This window comes from Leptopilina heterotoma, unplaced genomic scaffold, assembly GCF_015476425.1.
Source record: "Leptopilina heterotoma isolate Lh14 unplaced genomic scaffold, ASM1547642v1 Lhet_162, whole genome shotgun sequence".
In the NCBI taxonomy this organism is placed as follows: domain Eukaryota; kingdom Metazoa; phylum Arthropoda; class Insecta; order Hymenoptera; family Figitidae; genus Leptopilina; species Leptopilina heterotoma.
The window spans coordinates 183,639-197,880 of record NW_025110878.1 but is presented as its reverse complement, the minus strand read 5'-3'; the positions used below and the strand labels follow the sequence as shown (position 1 = coordinate 197,880).

At 26.7% G+C, this 14,242-nt stretch overlaps 1 long non-coding RNA gene across 1 annotated transcript in view; it reads right to left on the bottom strand.

Moving 5' to 3' along the window:
• Window positions 1-5,282: 5,282 nt before the first annotated feature.
• Window positions 5,283-14,242, bottom strand: part of LOC122498956 — a 59,427-nt gene continuing 50,467 nt past the window's right edge. Inside the window, exons 2-3 of the long non-coding RNA XR_006301282.1 lie at window positions 5,750-5,832; window positions 5,283-5,315 (exon numbers count right to left, since the gene is read on the bottom strand). This is a non-coding gene — a long non-coding RNA (uncharacterized LOC122498956). The remainder of the gene's footprint in view (window positions 5,316-5,749; window positions 5,833-14,242) is intronic.

The following is a 14,242-nucleotide window of genomic DNA, read 5'->3' as shown; positions in this document are numbered from 1 at the left end:
TATTAAAAATTTGGAATTTGGTAATTTATGGAAATTTTCGCGGTAATTTATGGAAATTTCTAGAAAGTTGTGCGGCAATAATGAACAGTAAATTGTGGCAAAATTAATAATTGAGAAAAAAAATTTCGGAAATATGTGGAAATTTATGCGGTAATTTATATAAATTTATGTGGTAATTTATAAAAATTTATGCTGTAATTTATAGAAATTAATTTTATTACTCATTATTTACCTGAACTTAAAATCTTTCTTATACTTATGAGTGCTTCAGTGACACAGTTCAATACAGAAAAGCCTTACTATGAAAAAGTGCGGTTCGACCATGACGCTGTGATTACACCATGACGCACAAGAAAAACTAATTTGTTAAACAAATTATTACCGATTTCAAAAATTCTTTTTTTCCACGTCTTTTGTTTTCACTAACCTTAGACCACTAAACTTGTTTTGACGTAAAATACATTACCGTCCGTGAGTATCAGGACGCCCCTTTTTTCATGAGTGGAAAAATGCTTAAAACGTAGAAAATAAAAATGACAAAATTTTTTCGTATTTTTTTCCTGAAAGCTAATGAAATTATGAAAAGATTGACACCTGATCGAAGAATTTTCGTTGACTATTCTGTCAGATACAGAAAAAATAATGGATTTTGCATGCTTTTCGTAATTTTTTAATTTCTCGAAAACTAATTAACTTTTTTTAGCGTTCTTGGTCTTGTTTCAATCTCTATTCAATGTAGAATCTAAATTAATTAATAGTATTGTGATATAAATTTTTCCAAAAAAATTTAAAACTGTGAAGTCGCCATTTTGAATTTTGATAATCTGATATCAGATTCGTAATCAGCGACCCCAAAAACCCCCGAGTAACAAATTTTAATCAGATTTGATCAATTTTTAAAAAGTTTGTCATCTTACGTAAAATAAGGAAAATTTTTTATCCTTCAAGCGCCATTTTAAATTCAAAATCGAAAAAAATTAAAATTAGAAATAAATATTTTTCAAGTACAACTATCGGAAACACGTTTATGATACTTTTTGTTGTATTTGAAAAGTGTTATGATAGAAAAAAATTTTTTTTTGAAAAGAATTACATTAAAAAAACTTGACTTTTTTTAGTAGGGGAGAGGGCCCCAAGATGGTCAGGGCCCTAAGGTGGTCACCCTAAGAAAATTTTTGTATATTAGTTATAGTATCTTCAAATGTTTTTTGTTATTGTTATTATTTGAGAAGACAAAGATTTTAGTAAAGTTTTGAGGTAAATAGTCGTATTAGTCTCTTTGTAACGTGAACGTCGTAAAATTTCTGTTTTTAAATGATCGAGAAATTTTTTTCTCAGGGTGTTAAAATCATCGAAATTAACCATTTTAAATTAGTAAAAATCGTTATAATTATCTTTATATATCGTACAATAATATTCCAAATGAATATAATTAATATTGTGCTTTAAACAATTTTTTCATTAACGTTTAAAAAATTGTGTCTTGGCCCTAAGGTGGACACTTTTTTGGCCACAAGGTGGTCACTTCTGATTTTTTATGAAAATGTGTTTATACGCCATATTTATCAACATTTGTCACTGTGAATGTGAATTTTATCAATTTTTAAGTTTTATGATGAATAATAATGAAATAGAATTATTTTCAAAATTTTACCTATCTAATACATACACAAAAAGTATCATTTTTGACGAAAGGACAAAGTGCAAAAAAAAATATGTAATATGTTTCTGTGATCCTGAAAAACAATTAATATTAAATAAACAACTTAGTAATACGTTTTTTACATTTTTTTAAAACTTTTTTAGTGAATTTTTGTATGGTGACCACCTTGGGGCCACTTTTTTAAAAGTCGAATTTTCAACTTTTTTTAAAAAGTGCCATAACTTTTTTTTTATTAATGAAATAAAAAAAACTTTATGATAGGAAGTTAGGTAATAAGATAAAGTTTCAAACGCCGTATTATTGACCTTTATATATAATTCCATTTAAAATCTACAGTCGTTCAAAAGATGGGTGACCACCTTAGGGCCCTCTCCCCTATTTTTGAAAAAAGAAGGGTTAAATATTATTTTTTTTGAAAATTTTGACCACACCATTCGAAAGAGCGACCCCAAAAATAGTAGGGTATGGACTTTTAAAAACTTTTATGGCTTTTTCTACTACATTGTAAGAGATTAAAATTCATGTTGAAAAGTAGCACATCTCGTCGTTAAAGGGTTAAAACAGATTTTTAAGTAAAATTATAAACTTTTAAATGAAAACGACTATAGACTTTTATTTGTTATCATGGAAAAAAGTTATCCACGTTGAATTTATTAGAATATATGAAACTGATTTCTTAAAAAACATGAGGGACATTAAATTGTGCGCTACGCGGAGAATCACTCTTATGCATTTGTACTCGTAAAAAATTTACGAAATTTTTAATTTTGCATTAGCTAGAACTATTATTTCTCTCTTTCAGGTTTAATTTCTTTATTATTTTGGAAGTTTATATACGCTGAGACTAAACCTCATATGTAACATTTGTTCAATTTAATTCTTGCTGTAATTTAGAGTTACTTACTTACTTTCATGAGAAAATTATTAATAATTAATGTATTGACTGCTTAAAATAACATTAACTACAGAATCGACGACGTTGTGCATGCAGTTCGACCCAACTATACGTTTAAATTAAGAAATGTAGAAAATATATCCTTAATGGATTATTACAATCAAATGTATGTGATAAGAATTTGAAACGAATGTTGGTATGAAGCGTGCCAAAGCAAAAAACGTCGCGCTGGTTACGCAGAATTGATCGCGTTCACTGTAAAAAGAAAGTATCTTAATTTAAGATACTCTTGTAGTCACTTCTAAGTTGTTTAAAAAAAGTGATTAGAAACATCTTTAAGGTGGAGGATCGAAAAGTGAGATGTCTTAAATATCTTAAAAGTGTACAATGTATTTTAAGATGCTTCTTTTTAGTGTTGTAATCTTCCTCTAATTATCTGCGTTGTGTTAAAAAATAATTCGTAGATTAATGAAAATTGTGCGTTGATAAGCTAATGCATACTAAAAATTAGCCAATATTGGTCTAATATTGGATGACTTTATTGGTTTGATATATAGAATATTGGCTTCCAGTATTGGACCAACTTTTTTGCCCCATGAGAAATTTCTGATTGGGTAATAACCTGTTGAGAATTTCAGTTCCCTTTCTATTGGGCAATGAGAAATATGAGGAAGTATTTCATTCCAGTGATCCTCAATGCAATTTTATTATGGAATTATGAAACACATTGAAAATTGTTATTATTGACATTGGTTGAGTGCAATTAAATGTATCGGGCCGCTCTTGTCCCGATGAATTCGGCGGCTATTTAATAAAAAGTATCCGGATTACAACCGCGATAAGAAGTAAGTCACGAGAGAGACGAAATCTTCTTTGGTTAGCGAGATAACTTCAGAGAGAGAAAGAGAGGGGGAGATTCTTTTATAGACGTATAGGTCTCGAAAACTAACAACTATAATTAAAATAACATCACAGGAATGACAGAAGATCTAGAAGGATGTATGTGGATAATCATATTTCTTTTCTTTTTTTGGGGGGGTATTAGAAAAGAGTGCCAAAGTTTCTATCAAGTATAGCATCGTATCAGGAGAAGGAGAAAGAGAGTTGGTATTTTCGTCGTGCCTTTTTTACATGCTACGCGCATGGGGAATTAATTTAATGTATGAGCGATTCCACGTGAAATTTACCTATGACCTTTTAAATTCGGTTAAATATATTTTTTTCTCGTTCTTTATAAAAATATATGATATGTACGTTTTTTTTCTTTTTGCACATTTGGATAAATTTTCGAAATTTTGTTTTTGTAAAAGTAGATCAATTTTTGTTATGTTGAAATTCTTTCTTATCCATTTCTACCCAAAAAAAGTTTTCTTATTTTATAAAAGTAAAAAGACCTAAGCACAACTACTTCGCGAATGTCGTTCGCGAACGCAATGCATATAGGTTAGCATTTTTACATTCTCATCGTATGAGAAAGTATTAGTTTTGGTCGAAAATTGACTTTTGCTAATTTCATGAAATCTCGACGTTTTGGGGTCCCCTGAACCCAAAAAACATGGTCCGGCGATGGTGTCTGTCTGTTCGTCTGTCTGTCTGTCTGTCTGTAGACCAAAATTTTTTTTCCCACGATAACTCTTGAAAAACTTATCCGACCGTTTTTAAATTTAACACACTTAAAGTTGGTGCAAAAATAAAGGCCAAGTTCGTTAACCAGCCATTTTCGTTAAAAAATACAAAAACTACAGTACTTTAAAAATTTTGAAAAATCAATTTTTTCAAATTTTCAAATTTTTATTTGCATATTACGATAGCTTAGAAAAATAAAACAACTTTTCTCTACAACATTTTTTGATAAAAAGTCAAATTTCAGAGTTATAGGCTCTTAAATGGTAAAAAAAACTAAAAAATCCCAAAATAACTCTAAAAATCAAAATATTTTCAAAGAATAAAAAGTAACTTTAACTATTTTTACATAATCTCACCCAAATACACCCAAAAAACATATTTATAGACATTAAACTGTCAATTTCTCGAAAAACCACTGTATGCTTGCGCGGACAGATTTTTTATTTATTTATTTGTAATATTCATTGGCGTTTCATGCTCATCTAGAGAAAATCGATTGGAAACAATTGAAAACAATAAGAAATAATTGTCTATTGTCCTCAATCGTGTTTCTTAATCGTGTTCTTCCGTGTCCACAACAGAAGTTTTAGTGAACAACAACGCGCAATTGCCAACCACTGAAAGTAAAATACTTTTTGGTTCGTTCCGCCTGTTTTGAATTTGTTTACTTTCGCATAACCTCCAATTTTTGACAATTTTGCAGGCTTCGCACTCAACTACACTGTAAAAAAGCCTAATGTAAATTTACAACGTGTAACGTTGGAAACTTTTCGCTTCACGTATGACGTAGTACTATTACAGCCCGAATGTTAACTTACTTACCGTTCGTAACATAACCTCTCTTATGTGATTTCGCATCAAATTGTAAATCGACCACTCGTAGGTAATTTTACATAATAATTTCGCGGCATTTTTAAATTATTCTTTTTTATATTTATTTTGTATTACATAAAGGTTAAATTATAAAAAGGAAATAGAAGAAAAATGTAAGAAATAAATAAATATATTAAATTTTTATAATATACAAATCACATTTGTAGCTTTTTTGTCATTTGTACAAAGTTAACGAATTCCCCAACAGAAATATGCAGTCTTTAAATATGAGCAAACCTTGATAGAAAACCAAACGACCTGCAGCAAAGAAAATACAATTGCATGAAGTCTTAAACTATGACTCCTTAGTATCGGTTACAAATTTTTTTATTTTACAAAAGATTCTCAACTTTCCAATGAAAATAATAAGAATTTAAAAAGAGTAGTTTTCGTAAAAATTAAAAAAAAAGTTTATTCTTTATAAAAAAGAGGGATTAGATAATTTTCTTCGTTAAAGTTCCGGTAATAAAAAAGTAGCTTAAAATTGCTTTAAAATTAACTATATAAAAATTAAAATAGCTTTATTTTTAAAAATTCTTATTTGAAACTTCTTTTAAACAATTTAGTTAAAAATAATAAAAATACTACAAACTTATTAGAATTAATTTTAATTATTCATAAAATAGGACAATTTTTAACTTTTAAATAAAGGTTTTCCCAAATTATTAAATTCTAATAAAAGCTTTACTTACCTGAACAGGAAAAACAGATACTTTTTCCACTTTAATTTAAAAAAAATACGAGCTGCTTAAGCAATAGAGTCCATGAAGATATTCTGAAAAAATTTTTTATGTTTGAAAATTATTTTCATACAGAAAATTCACATAGTTGAATGAAATTTTTTAAGTATAAAAAATCATTAAAAACGTGTCTCTTTTTAGGTTAAAAGACATTACCTTATTAACTTTGATATATGGGTGATTAAATTTAAAATGTCATTTTCATGTCCTGCCCAAAAATCTGGAATACTATAGTTCATATATAAAAGTTTTTGAAGTCAATTAATTTTCTTAATCACTCCTTCTACTTAAATTAATAATTTTTAGTCGCTAGAAATTCTCTGAAAAAATTTGGCAGAAGAATTAGAAGCAAAATGTCAGTGGTGTCCCCTGTCCGCACTTAAGAAATCAGAACTTTACCTAATAATAAAAATTGTTGATTCTCACATTTTTAGTACCCGAAAAATTATTTTGTACAGCTAAGAGTCTATATTTTTATATAGTAATTGTGCTAGCAGAATAATTTTGATGCAGTGCTAGAAAAAAAATCAAAATCGCCTGTCCGTAAGTTTCATATTTTTAAGTGATTATCGCAAATTTTGAATATCATGTCTGATATTTAAATAACCTAGTGCAGATAATTGCCTTATTAAGCGTTAATAGTATTGGTGATATGTATATAGCTTCTTAAAGAAAAAACATTACAACATTCTATCACATCTATAACTTGCACGGTTAGTGGCAGAAAGCAGGAATCACTTTGTCGAGCACACCATGTCAGTGGTGTCCCCATCGAAAACTTGTTCATAATATTAATATTTTTTTAATATTATTGTATCTCGTTTTTAGGTATTACACGTACTTTAAAAACTGCACCGACTTTAACTTAAAAATAAAGTCTTTCTTTTTCGAAATTGGGAAATGAAGCAAAATGTCAGTGGTGTCCCTTGTCAGTGGTGTCCCCTCAAAATTCTGTTTCTTGCAGCTTATTATTTTATTTTTAATAAATTTGTGTTAAATTTACTCCTTATATGCAGTTAATGAAGATATGATACTGGATTGTAATTTATAGGCTGATTTTATTCTCACTATTCAAAAAAAATTATCAGTGAAATCTTTCAAAAATGTCAGTGGTGTCCCTCAATGTTCATATGTTTTTTTGGTCTTCAAAAGTATATTAATTTATGGCAGAACTCATTACAAATATTTTTTAAGTCATGTTGAAACATTCATTATTGTAATTTGAAATATTTTAACTTTTTAAAGTTGTAAGAATTTATTTGAGAAAAGAATAAACGAAAACAGAAAATTTCTTATCATTTCTGCCTATCGTTTTTCACCTAGTGAAAATTAAAATTTGCTTCCACCTGCTCGACCACTATTATTTTTGTCCATCATATATTCTAGTCAACCAAAATAGAGTATCGTTAAGTTCAAAATCCAACATAGAAAAATCAAAGTTAGTAGGATCAAAAATGACATTTTAAATTTAATCACCCATATATGAAAAATTAAAAAGAAATCTTTCAAATTTAAGAAATGAAAAATGTTAAGAATTTGAACTTACCCTTACAAATTTCCTTTAATCTTTAAATTCTTAAAATTGTCGAAATTTTAATAAATTAAAATTAAAATATTAACGTTTGCCTATGCGCATAGTTTCTTATATGCCACTTCATCGTCACGCAGTGTAGAAAAACATTCGGGCAAAAAATACCATATTCGAATGTATGCTTACAGACAGCTACGTAATTCTACATACTGTCGGTAAAACTATCAGCTGTAAGATACTTAACACACGAAAATATTTTTACGGTTGGGTTGCTAACATACAACGTTATACGTGAAGCGAAAAGTTTCCAATGTATCACGAAATGATTAAACATTCGGGATGTACATTTATAATAATAATAAAATTCTTCTCCAAATTTCAATTATTTTCAAAAATTTTAATAAAATTCTTTGCTAATTTTCAACTATTTTCAAATAATTTTTCTCAACTCAATGATTTTCAATATTTATACAGTTTTAATAAAATTTTTCAAAAGAATTCAATTATTAAAAAAAAAATTTTGATAAAATTCTAAGCAAATTTCGCAATAATTCAATTGTTTTCATAAATAATAACATTTTTCACAAAAATTCAATTATTTTCATGAATAATTAAATTCATCATTGTATTTCAGTTATATTTTTAATATAATTTAAATAATTGAATTCCTCAAAAAATTTAATTATTCTTCAAAATTTTATTAAAATTTCTCGAAAAAATTTAAATTTGTTGATAAAATTCTTTATGATAATTTACTTTCGAAAAACATTTATTTATTCAGGAAATTATATATTTTTGTATTTAAATAATTGAATTCTTGTAGAATTTTTCAATAAAAATTTATTTGAAAATGAATATTAGTTAAAATTTAAGATAATAATTGAATATTAAAAGCATTGTAGCATGAACTTTTAAAAATACATAATTGATAAAATACATAATTGAATTCTTTCAAAGAATTTTAAATTGAAATTGAAATTCTGTGAAGAATTTTATTAATTGATGAGTGTAATTGAATTCTTGCAATGAATTTTTTCAAATTTTTTTTTAAATAATTGAAATAATGTAAAGAATCTTATTATTTATGAAAATAATTGAATTTCTGCATCGAATTTTATTACATTTTTTTAAATAATTGAATTCTTTTGAGAACTTTTATTAAAAAAGTTGATTGTGAAAATATTTGAATTTCAACGAAGAATTTCATTATATTCGTGAAATGTACTTAAATTCTTACAAAAAAAATTAAGAGAATAATTCCATTTTTATAGGAATTTACTTTGAATTGTATTATAAATAATTGAAATCCTCAGAAACATTTTATAATTTATGAAAATAATGGAATTCTTACAACGAATTTTATCAATTTTTTTAAAATAATTGAATTCATGTGAAAAATTTTATTACTTGTAAAAATAATTGAATTTATGCAACGAATTTTATTACATTTTACTTAAATAATTATATTCTTTCGAAAACTTGTATTAAAAATGTAAATTTTGAAAAATTTTGAATCTCAACGAAGAATTTCATTATATTTGTGAAGTGAACCTAATTTAATTGTTGCAAAAAATTTTTGAAGGTAATTTTATTTTTCGAGAAATTTATTTAAAATTGTATTAAAAATAATTGAAACCATGTGAAGAATTTTAATACTATTTATGAAAATAATTGAATTCTTGCAACGAATTTTATTATAATTTTTGTAAATAATTTAATTTTTTTTGTAAAATTTAATGGAAATTAAAATTTTTATAAAACATGAAGATATCAATCACTCCCAGTGGAAGACTTAAAGTAATTGATATCTTCATGTTTTATAATAATATTCTTATAAGTTGTTTATTTAAAAAAAATTTTGAATTTGAATGTTTTGAAGAATTTTAATTCCTATAGAAAAATAATAATTAAATACTTATTTTAAAATTTAGTTATTTATGTTTGCGAATAATTTTACAATTTAAGAAATTCGTAAGTAAATGTAGTAGAATGTTTTTTTTTGAGTATCTAATAATTTTTAAAGTGAATCAGAATATTCTTTATGGTCAGGGAAAAAGTTAAAATTTTGTCTGGAAATCAGAGAAAAGTCAGGGAAAAACAAAATTAATTTTTTGTGGCAACTCTGTATTATTTCTATTTTTTTAGAATTAATACTACTTTAAATTCCCTAACACTAGAAATCAAAAACTATACTAAAAAAAAAATTAATTAATTATTGAAATATTTAAAACACTGTTTATAAAATTCTTATCAAGAATTCAATTATTTCCAAAAATAAAACATTTTTCTCAGGAATTCTATTTTACAGGAATTGTTAAGAAAAATGTAATTATTTATAAAAATTTAATTTCAATTCCTCGAAAAATCAATTATTTAAAAAAATATATTTTTTTTAAATTCTTTGAAAGAATTCAATTATTTACAAAAGTATTAAAATTTTTTACAGGAATTCCATTATTTTAAAATATTTTAATAAAATTGTTCGAAAGAAATCTATTCAATTATTCAATTATGTCGATAACTAAAAAAATTATTCCTGAAAATTCAAATATTTTAAGACCTTTCAATAAAATTCTTTGTAAAATTCAATTTTGTTCATAAATCATAAAATTCATCGCAAGAATTCAATTAGTTTTAAAAGTAATAAATTTCTTCTTGGAGATTCAATAATTTAAAAAAATTTCAATAAAATCGTTTGCAAGAATTTAATTATTGTCAAAAATTTTAATTGAATTCTTTGTAAAATTTAATTATTTTTGAAAATTTTTTGCAATTCAATGATTTTCAATATCCCAGGCGGAAAAGTCGGACGAATGTCGGAATTTACAACCGGCTGGGATCCGCGCCCGTACAGACCGCAAGTACCGACGGTCTGTACCGATTCGGATCTGAAAAAGCAACCGGCGCGGTACAGATTATGCTCCGACTGTCGGATCCGTCTTCCCACTATTGTCAGTACTGGCTCGGTACTGGATTTCTTCCGCCGGCGGATCTTATTCTTCTGCGGCGTCGGAAGAATGACGGATATGTTAAGTCTGTACTGGCTCGGTGCTGGGCCGGATCCGACTGCGGATGTCCGTCATTTATTGTCACATTATAAATCACATTATAAATTTATTTTCAATAAATGTGGGGCGCATGATTATTCCTCAAATTTCAATTTCAATTAGGCGAAATGATGTTTCGATGATAAGAATTTCGATGTTTTGAACATTAGGAAATTGAAATTTGAGGAATAATCATGCGCCCCAATAAATGTGTCATAACTAAATAATTATTACAATAATTAATTGCATTATTTTAGAAAATAATGATTAATTAATAAATGAATTTAATCAAAATATTAAGTAATTATTTATTGAGACTTTTTTCAAAATTATAAACAATTAAAAAATTTGTTGTGCACTTATAATTTATAATTATTATAAATAAATTTATACTATTAATATAAATTTATTATTATTGAGATATTATTAATTAATATTATTGAGAATTAATAGGGGAGAGGGCCCTAAGGTGGTCACCCATCTTTTGAACGACTGTAGATTTTAAATGGAATTATATAAAGGTCAATAATACGGCGTTTGAAACTTTATCTTATTACCTAACTTCCTATTATAAAGTTTTTTTTATTTCATTAATAAAAAAAAGTTATGGCACTTTTTAAAAAAAGTTGAAAATTCGACTTTTAAAAAAGTGGCCCCAAGGTGGTCACCATACAAAAATTCACTAAAAAAGTTTTAAAAAAATGTAAAAAACGTATTACTAAGTTGTTTATTTAATATTAATTGTTTTTCAGGATCACAGAAACATATTACATATTTTTTTTTGCATTTTGTCCTTTCGTCAAAAATGATACTTTTTGTGTATGTATTAGATAGGTAAAATTTTGAAAATAATTCTATTTCATTATTATTCATCATAAAACTTAAAAATTGATAAAATTCACATTCACAGTGACAAATGTTGATAAATATGGCGTATAAACACATTTTCATAAAAAATCAGAAGTGACCACCTTGTGGCCAAAAAAGTGTCCACCTTAGGGCCAAGACACAATTTTTTAAACGTTAATGAAAAAATTGTTTAAAGCACAATATTAATTATATTCATTTGGAATATTATTGTACGATATATAAAGATAATTATAACGATTTTTACTAATTTAAAATGGTTAATTTCGATGATTTTAACACCCTGAGAAAAAAATTTCTCGATCATTTAAAAACAGAAATTTTACGACGTTCAATCACGTTACAAAGAGACTCATACGACTATTTACCTCAAAACTTTACTAAAATCTTTGTCTTCTCAAATAATAACAATAACAAAAAACATTTGAAGATACTAACTAATATACAAAAATTTTCTTAGGGTGACCACCTTAGGACCCTGACCACCTTGGGGCCCTCTCCCCTAATAAATTATTAATATTAATAAATATTAATAAATATTAATATTCATGTTAATTAATAATATCTCAATAATAATAAATTTATTATTATTGTGATATTAATTAAAATTATTAATATTATTATGTTCAATATTATTATACTGAGATACAATTATTTGATATATTATATAATAATAAAAATATAGCTGTAGCATTGACGCGTAGTTATTCGACAAGTTTCATTTCAGCTTGTGACACTTGAGAGTATTTAAGATTTGAGAGTCCCATGCGAGCGTAGCATAGTGGTTAGCGTGCGAGATTTCGGTGCGTAAATATTCGGTTAGGCGTAGGTTCGTACCTCCAAGCGTTATGATTTTTCAAATGTGTATATAATAAAAAATTGCGTTTAAGTGTATAAAAAAATTTAAAAAATGTGTAAAGTGAACTGTCAATGAATTGTCATCAGTATTTATCTTTTGCAATTAATTATTATTTTTTTTATTGATATTTGTTAAAATTATCATTTGGATCCGATCCGGTTGTCAGTCGGTAGAATGCCAGCGCTCGGCTGGCTATTAAATGAAAAATCCACGGTCGGTAGAGTGCCAGGTCCCAGCCGGTTGAATCATACACGGAACGGCTTCTCCCGGCCGGTCAGCGGGCGGTAGAATGCCAGTTCCGAGCCGGTTGCCAGCGCGCTCCTGGCCTAGTCACTATTCGGTAGAATGCCCTTTCACATTCGGTTGGCAGGCGGTTCCGAGCCAGTACAGTTACACCGGCGTCAGTACGGGCTAGGATCCGCGCCGGTTGGAAATTTCCGCCTGGGATCTACTATTTTCATAAAATTTTAAAACTGAATTCAATTATTTAAACATTTTTTTTGTCAAAATCTTTGGAAAAATTAAATTATTTTAATGAATAATAAAAATTTCTCAGAAAAGTAATTCATGAAATTCTCATGAATTTAATTATTTAAATTAACATTTGCATAAAATTAGTCGAAAAAATCAGTTATTTAAAATTTTTTATAAAATTCTTCGCAAAGTTTAAATTATTTTTATGAATATAAAATTAGTTGCAGGAATTCAATTTATAAGCAGGATAAGAAAATAGTAAATATTTTTGATGGAAATTAGGAAAAAGTCAGAAAAATAAAATATATAGAGTGGAATTTTTGTCAGTTTTCTGAATTTATATTATATTAAAATGAAAAAAGAATATTTAATGTAGGAAATTATTTGCTGATCAAAAATTAAATTCAAAAAATATAATTATTTACCGACAACCATATCGGAATAATTATCTTAAGAATAACACCTGACTCTAAACCAAAGAGTTCAATTGACTTCTAATAGATGTCACTAATTGCTGATATAGTCGAAATCTTCCTTTAAAAAAGAATATTGTTTTAGATAATTCGTAAGAAAAAATTTTAAAATTTACTTTTTTTTCTGTATCGCCTCCGACATTGCAATAAAACAATCAGTGGTTGGCAATTGCGCGCACAGTTGCATGCAACTTGCGCGTTGTTGTTCACTGAAACTTCTGTTGTGGACACGGCCTTACAATTGCGGACGATTGACTTTTTTATCGTTCTTAATCGTGCCCTATCGGCTACATTGCATGCACTATTTGGTGGGAGATTTGTAAATTTTAAAAAGGGCTATTTATTAAATAACATTGTTATTAGAAAAATATAACATTTATTAAAAGATTATTTTTCGGACTAAAAATTAAAATATTAATCAATGGATTTGTCACTCAGAAAGAAAACAAGATACTTTAGCAACACCGAAAAAAATCTCGATGGTATTTTTAACTATGACTCTATAGTTGATCTTAATCTAGTAAAAGTAATAAGGATTCCTAATCATTATGGTTAGGATCGCTAGGTTGATTCAACAAATTCAAGCCTGGCAAAAACAACCCTGCAAATCCTAGTCAAATTGACTAGGACTAGCACAAATAACGCGCGCTAAAGCGCGCGTGAAATTTCTTATTTCACTTTTAACATATATAACAATAATGTAATTTTTACATTACATGTCACATGAGAATAAGACTTAAATTTTTATTCCGTTAAGCATGTTATATTTCAAAGTTGACTATTGTTCATAGAAAAGCGTGATTGCCAATGAGACGATAATGGAAGATATGTTTATTACAGTATTTTTGACTTATTAATTATCAAAAATAAATTACATTTAATTACAATTAATTACTTATTTGTTATTTTTTTTCTAATAGTTTTCTAGTCAAAATTAAATAATATTATTTTCATGTCATTAACATTAAAAAATTCAATTATTTAGAAGAATTCTACACAAAATCACTATTTTTCTAAATTTATTCAGAAAAATCAGAAAAAAGTCAGAGAATTTTGTCAAAAGTGCTGGAATAATATTCAATTTCAAGAATTCATAAGAAAATTCTGAATGTTATTCTTCAGCGTTGAAAAGATTTTATTTATTTCCAACTTTTCCTGTTTTTAACAATAATTAGACTTTACAGATTCAAAATT